The 8,630-nt window shown below is 31.3% G+C and overlaps 1 long non-coding RNA gene across 1 annotated transcript; it reads right to left on the bottom strand.

The window, feature by feature from the left end:
* Positions 1 to 1,291: 1,291 nt before the first annotated feature.
* On the bottom strand, positions 1,292 to 1,810 carry LOC111715542 (uncharacterized). The gene is made up of 2 exons (XR_002768248.1): positions 1,658 to 1,810; positions 1,292 to 1,480 (listed from the first exon to the last, which is right to left on the bottom strand). It is a non-coding gene; the product is annotated as an uncharacterized LOC111715542 (long non-coding RNA).
* Positions 1,811 to 8,630: the final 6,820 nt, after the last annotated feature.

Raw genomic sequence — 8,630 nt, forward strand, 5'->3', positions numbered from 1 at the left:
TATTTCCAATAATTGTTAATTTTTTCATCCATAATATTAACTTTTTTGTTTACTATAACTTTTTTATTAATATTTTTGGCAGCTCATTATTTGTTATTTAGTTATAAAAAAGTAAACTTCTAATTCAAAAAAAAGAATTTGAATATAAGGTGATTTTAGGTACAATGAAACAATTGAATAAAGGTGAACCGCACAGTTCTAGTAAAAGTAAGAATTTGACAAATATGTTGGAATGCGGCCGCCGAGTTTTCCCCGTCTGCCCCTGTCGAAATCATTCGAAATTTCTGAACTAAGCTTAATTAAAGCTTTTAAGTTAATTAGACTAATGAAAACTTTGTGTAATGCACAACAGGAATATCTCAAACTTGGTTTCTATCTTCTTCCTCCATAGTCTGTATATGCAGTTTACAATATACAATAAATTGAAATCTGACATGATTTCAATCACAATTCTCTTCCTTTTGAAGAACTATTAAGAGGGAAAAATGGTTTGAATTACTAAATAAAAAAACCAGAGGAGCTACAAGGTTATAAAGCGATACCAGTAGTTTACCATGAACTTAACCTTTTTCCTTATATCTTGATAGGAAGGTAGGAAGGAGTGATAGTAGGTTGATTTTTCAAATAGAGATTAGCCACTGAGAATTTTTGAGTATGGACTGCATAATTTTTTTTGCCAAATGTTAGTAAAGTTTAAAATTCAATTTTATGCAGTAATCAGAACAAAGCTTCCAGAAATTAACTTTTGTTTTTTTGTTAGCATCGAAAACTAGTCAAAGCAAAAATTTTCACTTAATCTGTTGAACGTTTTGGATCAATGCATGTATATTGTATATTTAAAGATAATAGAAAGCAATTGCTACCAAATTTCCTTTCCAAATTTCCAAATTATAAACTAAGAATTGTTGGGATGAGGATTTTGAGGTAGAGGAGGTTTGGTATTTATGTATTTAGAATCATTAACCGGCACCTAAACTCGAAGAAAAGGTCAAAGGAACAGTATAACACTATAGTTTCAGTAGAAGTAAATATTTCTATTTACTGTTAGCACCGATTTAAGAATTCATATATCTCTAATTGGATAATGAGATAGATAGAGAGATAGATGTTATCGCCAAGCAATTTATATTGGTTCAGAATAGACACCATACATATATCTGAGCCCTGATTGGTGTCGTATAGACCAGATTTTGTTTAAAGAGGATTATCTTCTCTATACGTAAAAACCTCTATATTTTTGTAACCAGAATTATTTCAGTGCACTCACTGATAGAGAAATACAGCTGTGCAATAAAGTTATACAAATCATTTATTTCAAGATAAGAAGACAGAAATAAATGATAACGACCTTTCCAAGGAGGTTGTGCAGGTTGACATCTCTAATTCTTCTATACTCCGAGCTCTCAGGACGCAGAGAGACGAAGTATGAAGGGGGGAGGAGGGGGAGAGAGGAACGCCCACTCTACCTCTACCAGCGATTCTAAATAATAGAATAAATATGAATTTGTTTGTTTCTTGTTAGAGAGTAATGGTTTTTGAATGGACCTGTATTTACTATCGAACTCAGCGCTATAAAACTTATAATAGTGAATAGAAATATAGACTTTCCAATATGTTTTCATGAGAAGATGAGCGAGTATATCAGATAATTGTATACCTGAATATTAATTCTGATATGAGAGTTGCAGCGCAGGTTAGTGCAAACTGAAGTATTTGATTCAGTTTTATTGTTGTACAGTATACACTGTACATATACCGGTTTACAATCAGGATTCTATGTATATAATTTATCCTTCTCCAGGGTCCCTGCAGTACAATAAGGAGCAGGGGGAGAGAGAATATTCACACATTATGTTCAATTTCTTATGTATTGTACAGCTTGTACAACAATTGGATCAATATTATTTTAGATATGTAAATTAAAGAATTTTTTAACTTCAATTGTTTTATTTCAATTGGCAATTTTTCCATCATTTCTCAATTAGGAGATCTATAATAAAACATCCTTTTTCTAACTCCTAAAATATTATTTGTACTTTTGGACCGACTTATATCTAACCTTCACACTAATTTTTAACCCCCCCCCCTTCCCTCCAAATCCACCCTGGCTACTCTAATACCCGATTAGGTTTCCTCCAAAGGAGAGCGCCGTGACGTCACACACATACATTATCCACAGTTGTCATAATTAGTATTGATGCTTTCATATATATATATATATAATCAGGTTTATATACGTTAATTATACTGATTGTAAGTGTACTTGTGATGTCAATGTTTATTATATAAATGTATATATATATATATGTGTGTGAGTGTGTGTGTCCGTGTATACTGTGTACCCCAGCTGACTGCTGCCTCCATATATCTAGTCAGTTAAAAACTAGTATTCGTTCAGTACACCACACAAAAGTTAATGTACAACAGAAACAGTCGTAAACTGTGTACATGCGGTACAGTGAACCAAAATAACGTGACGTACAACATTGCTGGGCTGTACATAAAAAAGACAAGTTTACATTGTTCTGTTTTCAGTTCCTGTTAAGCTTGCTAAAAATAATATATTTTAAAGTTTACAGAAATCAGAGAACCATAAAGATATTAATTTGGTATTATCGTAAAGAACACCATACTGAGAAAACAAAAGTATTTATAAAGTTAAATTAATTTTACCACATAACATCATCTGTATCAGAACCAAAGCAATGTCTGCTTAAATATTATAGAGTGAAGAGAATATTATTGGTATATATAATATATATTTATATATATGGAATATATTCTATTATACAATACAGCAGTTTCCTTGAATATATCTGGGAACTGAATAATAGAATACGAACACATTGTTTCTAAAAAGGGGTGGAAAGAAACGAACACTTTTACTGAGAGAAATCTATTAAGTAAAGTCGCGGGAAAAAAATCTTTAAAATGAAAAAAAAACAGGAAAAGACCTGAATCCACTTTAAGTATTAGGAAAAATCTTTAGAAAAAATCATATTCTGATGACTTCTTTCCAGAAAACCAACTAAAAGATTAGCTCAGTCCTAATCACAGGATTAGGGAAGTAGACATTTTATACCACCAACCACTAAATCTGTCTTTATCTTAAAGGGTTCAACTGCTCTCAACTATAAGAAACTAATTGACTCCAAAAAAAATCCTCATTACCTGGATTAGAAATAGCAAAATTCTGTTCAAGGAGAAATGGAGAAATCAGATTCTGCTACAATGAAAACTATCCCGTTTTATGCTCATGTTGCCTTCCTTTTGTGATCAAAGAGGATGCCAACCTTAAAAAAATCTCGTTTTAATTTATTTTTTTCTTCTTTCATTGTTGCAATTTTTATCTTGGTCATGCGCAATAAGGAGATTTTTCCTAAATTCTGAATTTTGTATTGTTTAAATTTATTAATATATACTTTTTTATTGAAATCTGTTGGCCTCCACAAAGACTTCGTTGAGTAAATACTTTTAGAATTGTTTTGTTTCTTTGTTAAACTAAAATAATGGACAAATAGTTTTCAATTTAACCTTTGCAGATTCATATACTGTCAATTTAATCCATCAAATAAATATTCAATTAAGGAAAATGGTTAAATTTTCTGTTAGAATGTTAGGCATGGAAAACCAGTTCATCCTAGCAACATTTTGGCTAGGATGAACTGGCTTTGGTTTTGGCTTGCCCCAGCCCCCCCCCCCCCAACAAAGCGGAATGCAACAGAAGCGGTTGAAACTAAATGTATCCTTTAAATGTTAGTTAAGAAACAAATAAACTATTTTGATGTCCCATTGGACCATGCATGGAAAGTTCCGATTTTACAAGAACTTTTAAATACAAGAACGAATAATTTATATGTTGAAGGATTCGATGATTACGTAATAACTGAAATGATAATATGTTATGTAATGAATAATGGTTAATGTCGTCCATGTGTGTATAATTTGCATTTTTATTTTTATTATTTTGTAAAACTATATAATCAAAATATCTGAACAAATTTAAACCATTTATTTTGTCAGAAACTCTGATTTATTAATTCCTATATCTTTGCAACCCGATGTTGTAGAACTTTGATATTTCAAATTATAAATTCTTTAGAATAAAGTATTCGAAGTTTAAAATATCAAATTTTAGTTTGTGGCAAAAACTCAATTCCTTTACATTTTTGAATATAGCAATCATTTGGCAAAATTTAATTTGAGAATTTCAGAAATTTTTGGTAGGTATTCCTATAAATCATTAATGGATTCAAAAAGTCCAAACCAAACACATAATTCGATATTCTTTTTGGAATATACAATAATATAATCACGAAACCTTTAGGACAAGTTGAATCAATTAGAACTGCAATTCAAACTTTAAACTTTCTACTCCATCATTAATAAGTCAGCTGAATATTTCCATAATAAAATGAAAATATGATTAGTGTTTGCTTAAATATAACTTAAAAATTGTAAAAGATAAGGGGTGATAAGGGCAAGTAATGAATAATATTCTTAGAACTAAATGGAAGTATTCAGTTTGAGTAATTTACTTCTTTAAAGAGAAAAGCTGAGAAAATGTGTGAAGTTAAGTAAATGAGAAGTAAGTAAGAAAGTAAATATGACTTTGAGTTTAGCTAAGTGAATAAGTAAAAGATGTATTTTTTTATTTGCCAGTCCCGTTTTTTAGGACTGATGTATTGTATAATAAATTATTCAGTCGATATTTGGGCCTCGAACCTATTTTCGTTTGAACTGGTCAATTTTAAAACTATTGATACAGCCAAAATCTGTTTGAAATCAATAATGATCGAGGGGTATTAACCCTATAAAGGCTAGGGGGTCTCAATCTATGTATAGCCTGGGGGGCGTTTGGCGGCCCCCCCCCTAGAAAAAGGCCTTAGAGAATAGGTATAGGGTTGAAATGCATGTTCATAGCCCAATTTTTTATGGCCAGCTCAAAGAAAAAAAATTAGAGCGATAACTTTAACAGTTTGGGTGCAAGGAAGAGTGGAAAAAATGCCTAAATAAGGGTAAAAAAATGAAAAAATGTTTCTACATGCATTTTTAAATGGCTGTTTAAAAATATAGGTTTTAGATCTGTAGCTTTATAGTCACAAAAAAGTTATGGGCTATTTTAATTTATTTTTTCACAGACCGGACGTTTTTTTCTGCCATGTACCCTACCCTACAAATTAAAAAGAAATATTTTGTTAACAAAACATCCTTAAAATTACTATTCATTAAATTCGCAAAATTTTACGGCGACAGTGTCAAAAATGAGGTTGGTGACAAAAAAATACAGGAGGGCCAAACGCCCCCCGGCCCCCCCCCCCCAGCCTGTTTAAGGTTAAATAGGACACAAATTAAAATACTTCCACTCGTTAACCTTATTGCTTTTTTATTTATGATGCTAAACTATTTAAAAAAGAGTAAAAATATGAAAACTAAATCAAGTAAAGTTCACTTTGCTCTCTCATTCATCAACCATCAACTATGGAGGATAAAAAACAAAATTTGTTTGCAACATTTTTAACTTTGATTTAAAAAAAGTAAAATAAGGGGGGTTTTTAAGCTCTAATGGTACCTTCGATATTAGTTTTTATAATTTCAAAACTGTGCACTGCATAGTCTGATTTTAAAACGTTTCTTTTAAAAGTGTGCACTATGTTTGGGTTATTATTTCACGCCTGCAAGCGTAGAGTCAAGAAAAATACAAAATAAAACTTCATAATTATTTGTACCTTAGATTTTAGTTATCTGAAAATGATTATGGAGTCGAATTATCTAAAATTTCTTTATTGAAATCAAAAATAAAAACCTGAAGGTGCCATATTAATTAATACCATGGTTCATCTTTTCCTAAAATTTGCCCAAAACTATTAAATGGAATTCAGGTCTAAAGTAAGATATTTGAAACCATCTGTGTGAAGGTATAAAAGTGTCCTGCAGCTACTATACACTGCCGACTAGGCAACCCTAAATACAGGGGTATATATTTTCATAACTTTATTTATCCTACCAAAGAAGAATTCTGAAAACCCTGCTCTATGTGGGTTTAATTCTAACTGTTTAATTCATTGTTTCTGTAGCAATAAATTCACTTTTTTAACGAAAACCACAATCGAAATTTTCACCTAGAAAATTAATCTTAATTTCTGAAATAATTCATAATTTTTTCTGTCTGAACCTTTTCTACATTTTTCCCACCCCATCTCTCCCTGCAATAGACAACTAATTTGAGAAGGAGTTAAATTTTAGAGAATTTTCATTTAATCAGAAATTTAATTTTCATCTCGAGTCTAAATATAAAATATCTGAAGAAAATTTTCATTATTTAGCAGAATTCTTTAAAAATAATTAAATCATTTTTACTCTTCTATCAGAACTCAAGAGTCTAGAAGAGTGGTCTAAGCAAAGTTAGAATCAGTTTTATATTTTCAAAACACACAAACGAAGCCAAGGGTTAAATGTTTGACTGTTGTTCCCGTTCAAGCGTGTTGTACATTATATGAAGTCTGCACAACTTTAAATTAGAAAATAAATTCAAGTTTGAAATTAAACTGATGGATCTTTAATATAAGAAATTCATTCAAAATAAAAATATTTTGCAGGAAGGGGAACAATTAGACAAAATACATTATGTTTTGTACAATCAAATCTGAAACGGCCGAACCGTAAGGACTAACAATTTTTTTTAACCAGGGGTTGTTTCTCGAAAATGCCTCTAACGATGAAGGGGATGTTTATTTATGTACTACCTGAAGGGGATGTTTATTTATGTACTTCCTGAAAGGGATGTTTCTTTATGTACTACCTGAAGGGGATGTTTATTTATGTACTACCTGAAGTGCAGGTTTATTTATGTACTACCTGAAGGGCAGGTTTATTTATGTACTACCTGAAGGGCAGGTTTATTTATGTACTACCTGAAGGGGATGTTTATTTATATACTACCTGAAGGGGATGTTTATTTATGTACTACCTGAAGGGAGATGTTTATTTATGTACTACCTGAAGGGCAGGTTTATTTATGTACCACCTGAAGGGGGATGTTTACTTATGTACTACCTGAAGGGGATGTGTATTTATGTACTACCTGAAGGGGAGGTTTATTTATGTACTACCTGAAGGGGATGTTTATTTATGTACTACCTGAAGGGGAGGTTTATTCATGTACTACCTGAAGGGAAGGTTTATTTATGTACTACCTGTAGGGGAGGTTTATTTATGTACTACCTGAAGGGCAGGCGTTGCCAACGAAATTTTTTGAAACACTTGAAAAAAAATTGAATAAAAGTATATTTTCATTTTAAAAAAAAATTAAATCGTTTTAGCTTTTGGATATCCCTCAAAAAATGTCAGCCAATTTGGTCTAGCTGTGTGAACAGCTAGCTAACATATATCTATAATATAATAACAAACTATGTCATTTTAAACCGGCCAAACGGCTGGATCGATTGGGCGGAATTTTTTTGAGGCTACCCTGGGACATAGGCTGAAATTGGAAACTTTTTTTCGTCAAATTCTGATTTTTTTTCAAAAATCTAATTTTTCTTTAGTTGGCGATTCTTTTTTAAATTCCACGGGTAACGTCAGGCACTTCAGCTAGTATTATTTATATAAAAAAATATGCAAATATAAATGATTATAAGTGTTTTATTATATAGATAAAAAAAAAGTCTAAAGGAAATGAAATTTGTCTCATTCCCTGCCGGTCAGTTTTTGTTAATTTATCAAGAAGTTGTAATATGTCGAAATTTTAAAACAAGATTCCGGCATTAAAAGAACTGTCCTTGTAATTTCAAGTGAACCCCCATTTAACCGAAGGGTATGATGCACAACGCCAAGAATGCCCAGTTAGGTCATTACATTGAGAAACCACAGCTGGAAATAATCAATTTTTAGAGCGAAGATTATGTATATATCATGTATTCTTTAGAATCGGACCTGCCCCTCAATAAATGGAAAAACATCTAACATTACATCTTTACTCCCATTTTAGACCTAAAAATTTCCCAATTTTGTTCTTTCTTATTTCCCTCCACGATCCGACAAATTCTACCAAATTGAATGTGAAGTATGTGATAGTACAAGGCGAGACCTACCAATGAAATATGATCCTGCAGATATTTTTTAACAAAGAAGGAAAATCATTTTCTTTTAGAAACATTTTTAGTAGATTATTGGTTGTGTAAAAGAATGTGTTAAAGTGTCTGTAAACGTAATTTCAACTGACCCTCCTAATAAAGGGTTTACACCTCTGCCTGAAAGAAAGTTATGAAGTTATCCCTATTTATATATCTGAATATTGATTTCTCTTCGTTGCGGTTTTCAACTAAAGGGACAGGCGGATTTCTACAGCTGAGAAATCTATTAAAGGGTAGTTTTGTGAATACATTATCTATAACACTTCAAATAGAGAATTAAATCTTTGCCACAAACTTAAATTTTTGAATTACAATATCTTTTCAACCTGATGGTGTAAGACTTTGAGATTTTAAACTTAGATTGTTTGATCTAAAAAATGTAAAGTTTGAAGTATCTAAGATCTACAACATTAGGTTGCTCAGATATAGAAAATAGGGATTCAAAAATTAGAGTTTGTGACGAAGACTCAATTCTTTTCGTGGGCAATGCCTTTG

The sequence above is a fragment of the Eurytemora carolleeae genome, unplaced genomic scaffold (assembly GCF_000591075.1).
Source record: "Eurytemora carolleeae unplaced genomic scaffold, Eaff_2.0 scaffold1813, whole genome shotgun sequence".
Taxonomy (NCBI): domain Eukaryota; kingdom Metazoa; phylum Arthropoda; class Copepoda; order Calanoida; family Temoridae; genus Eurytemora; species Eurytemora carolleeae.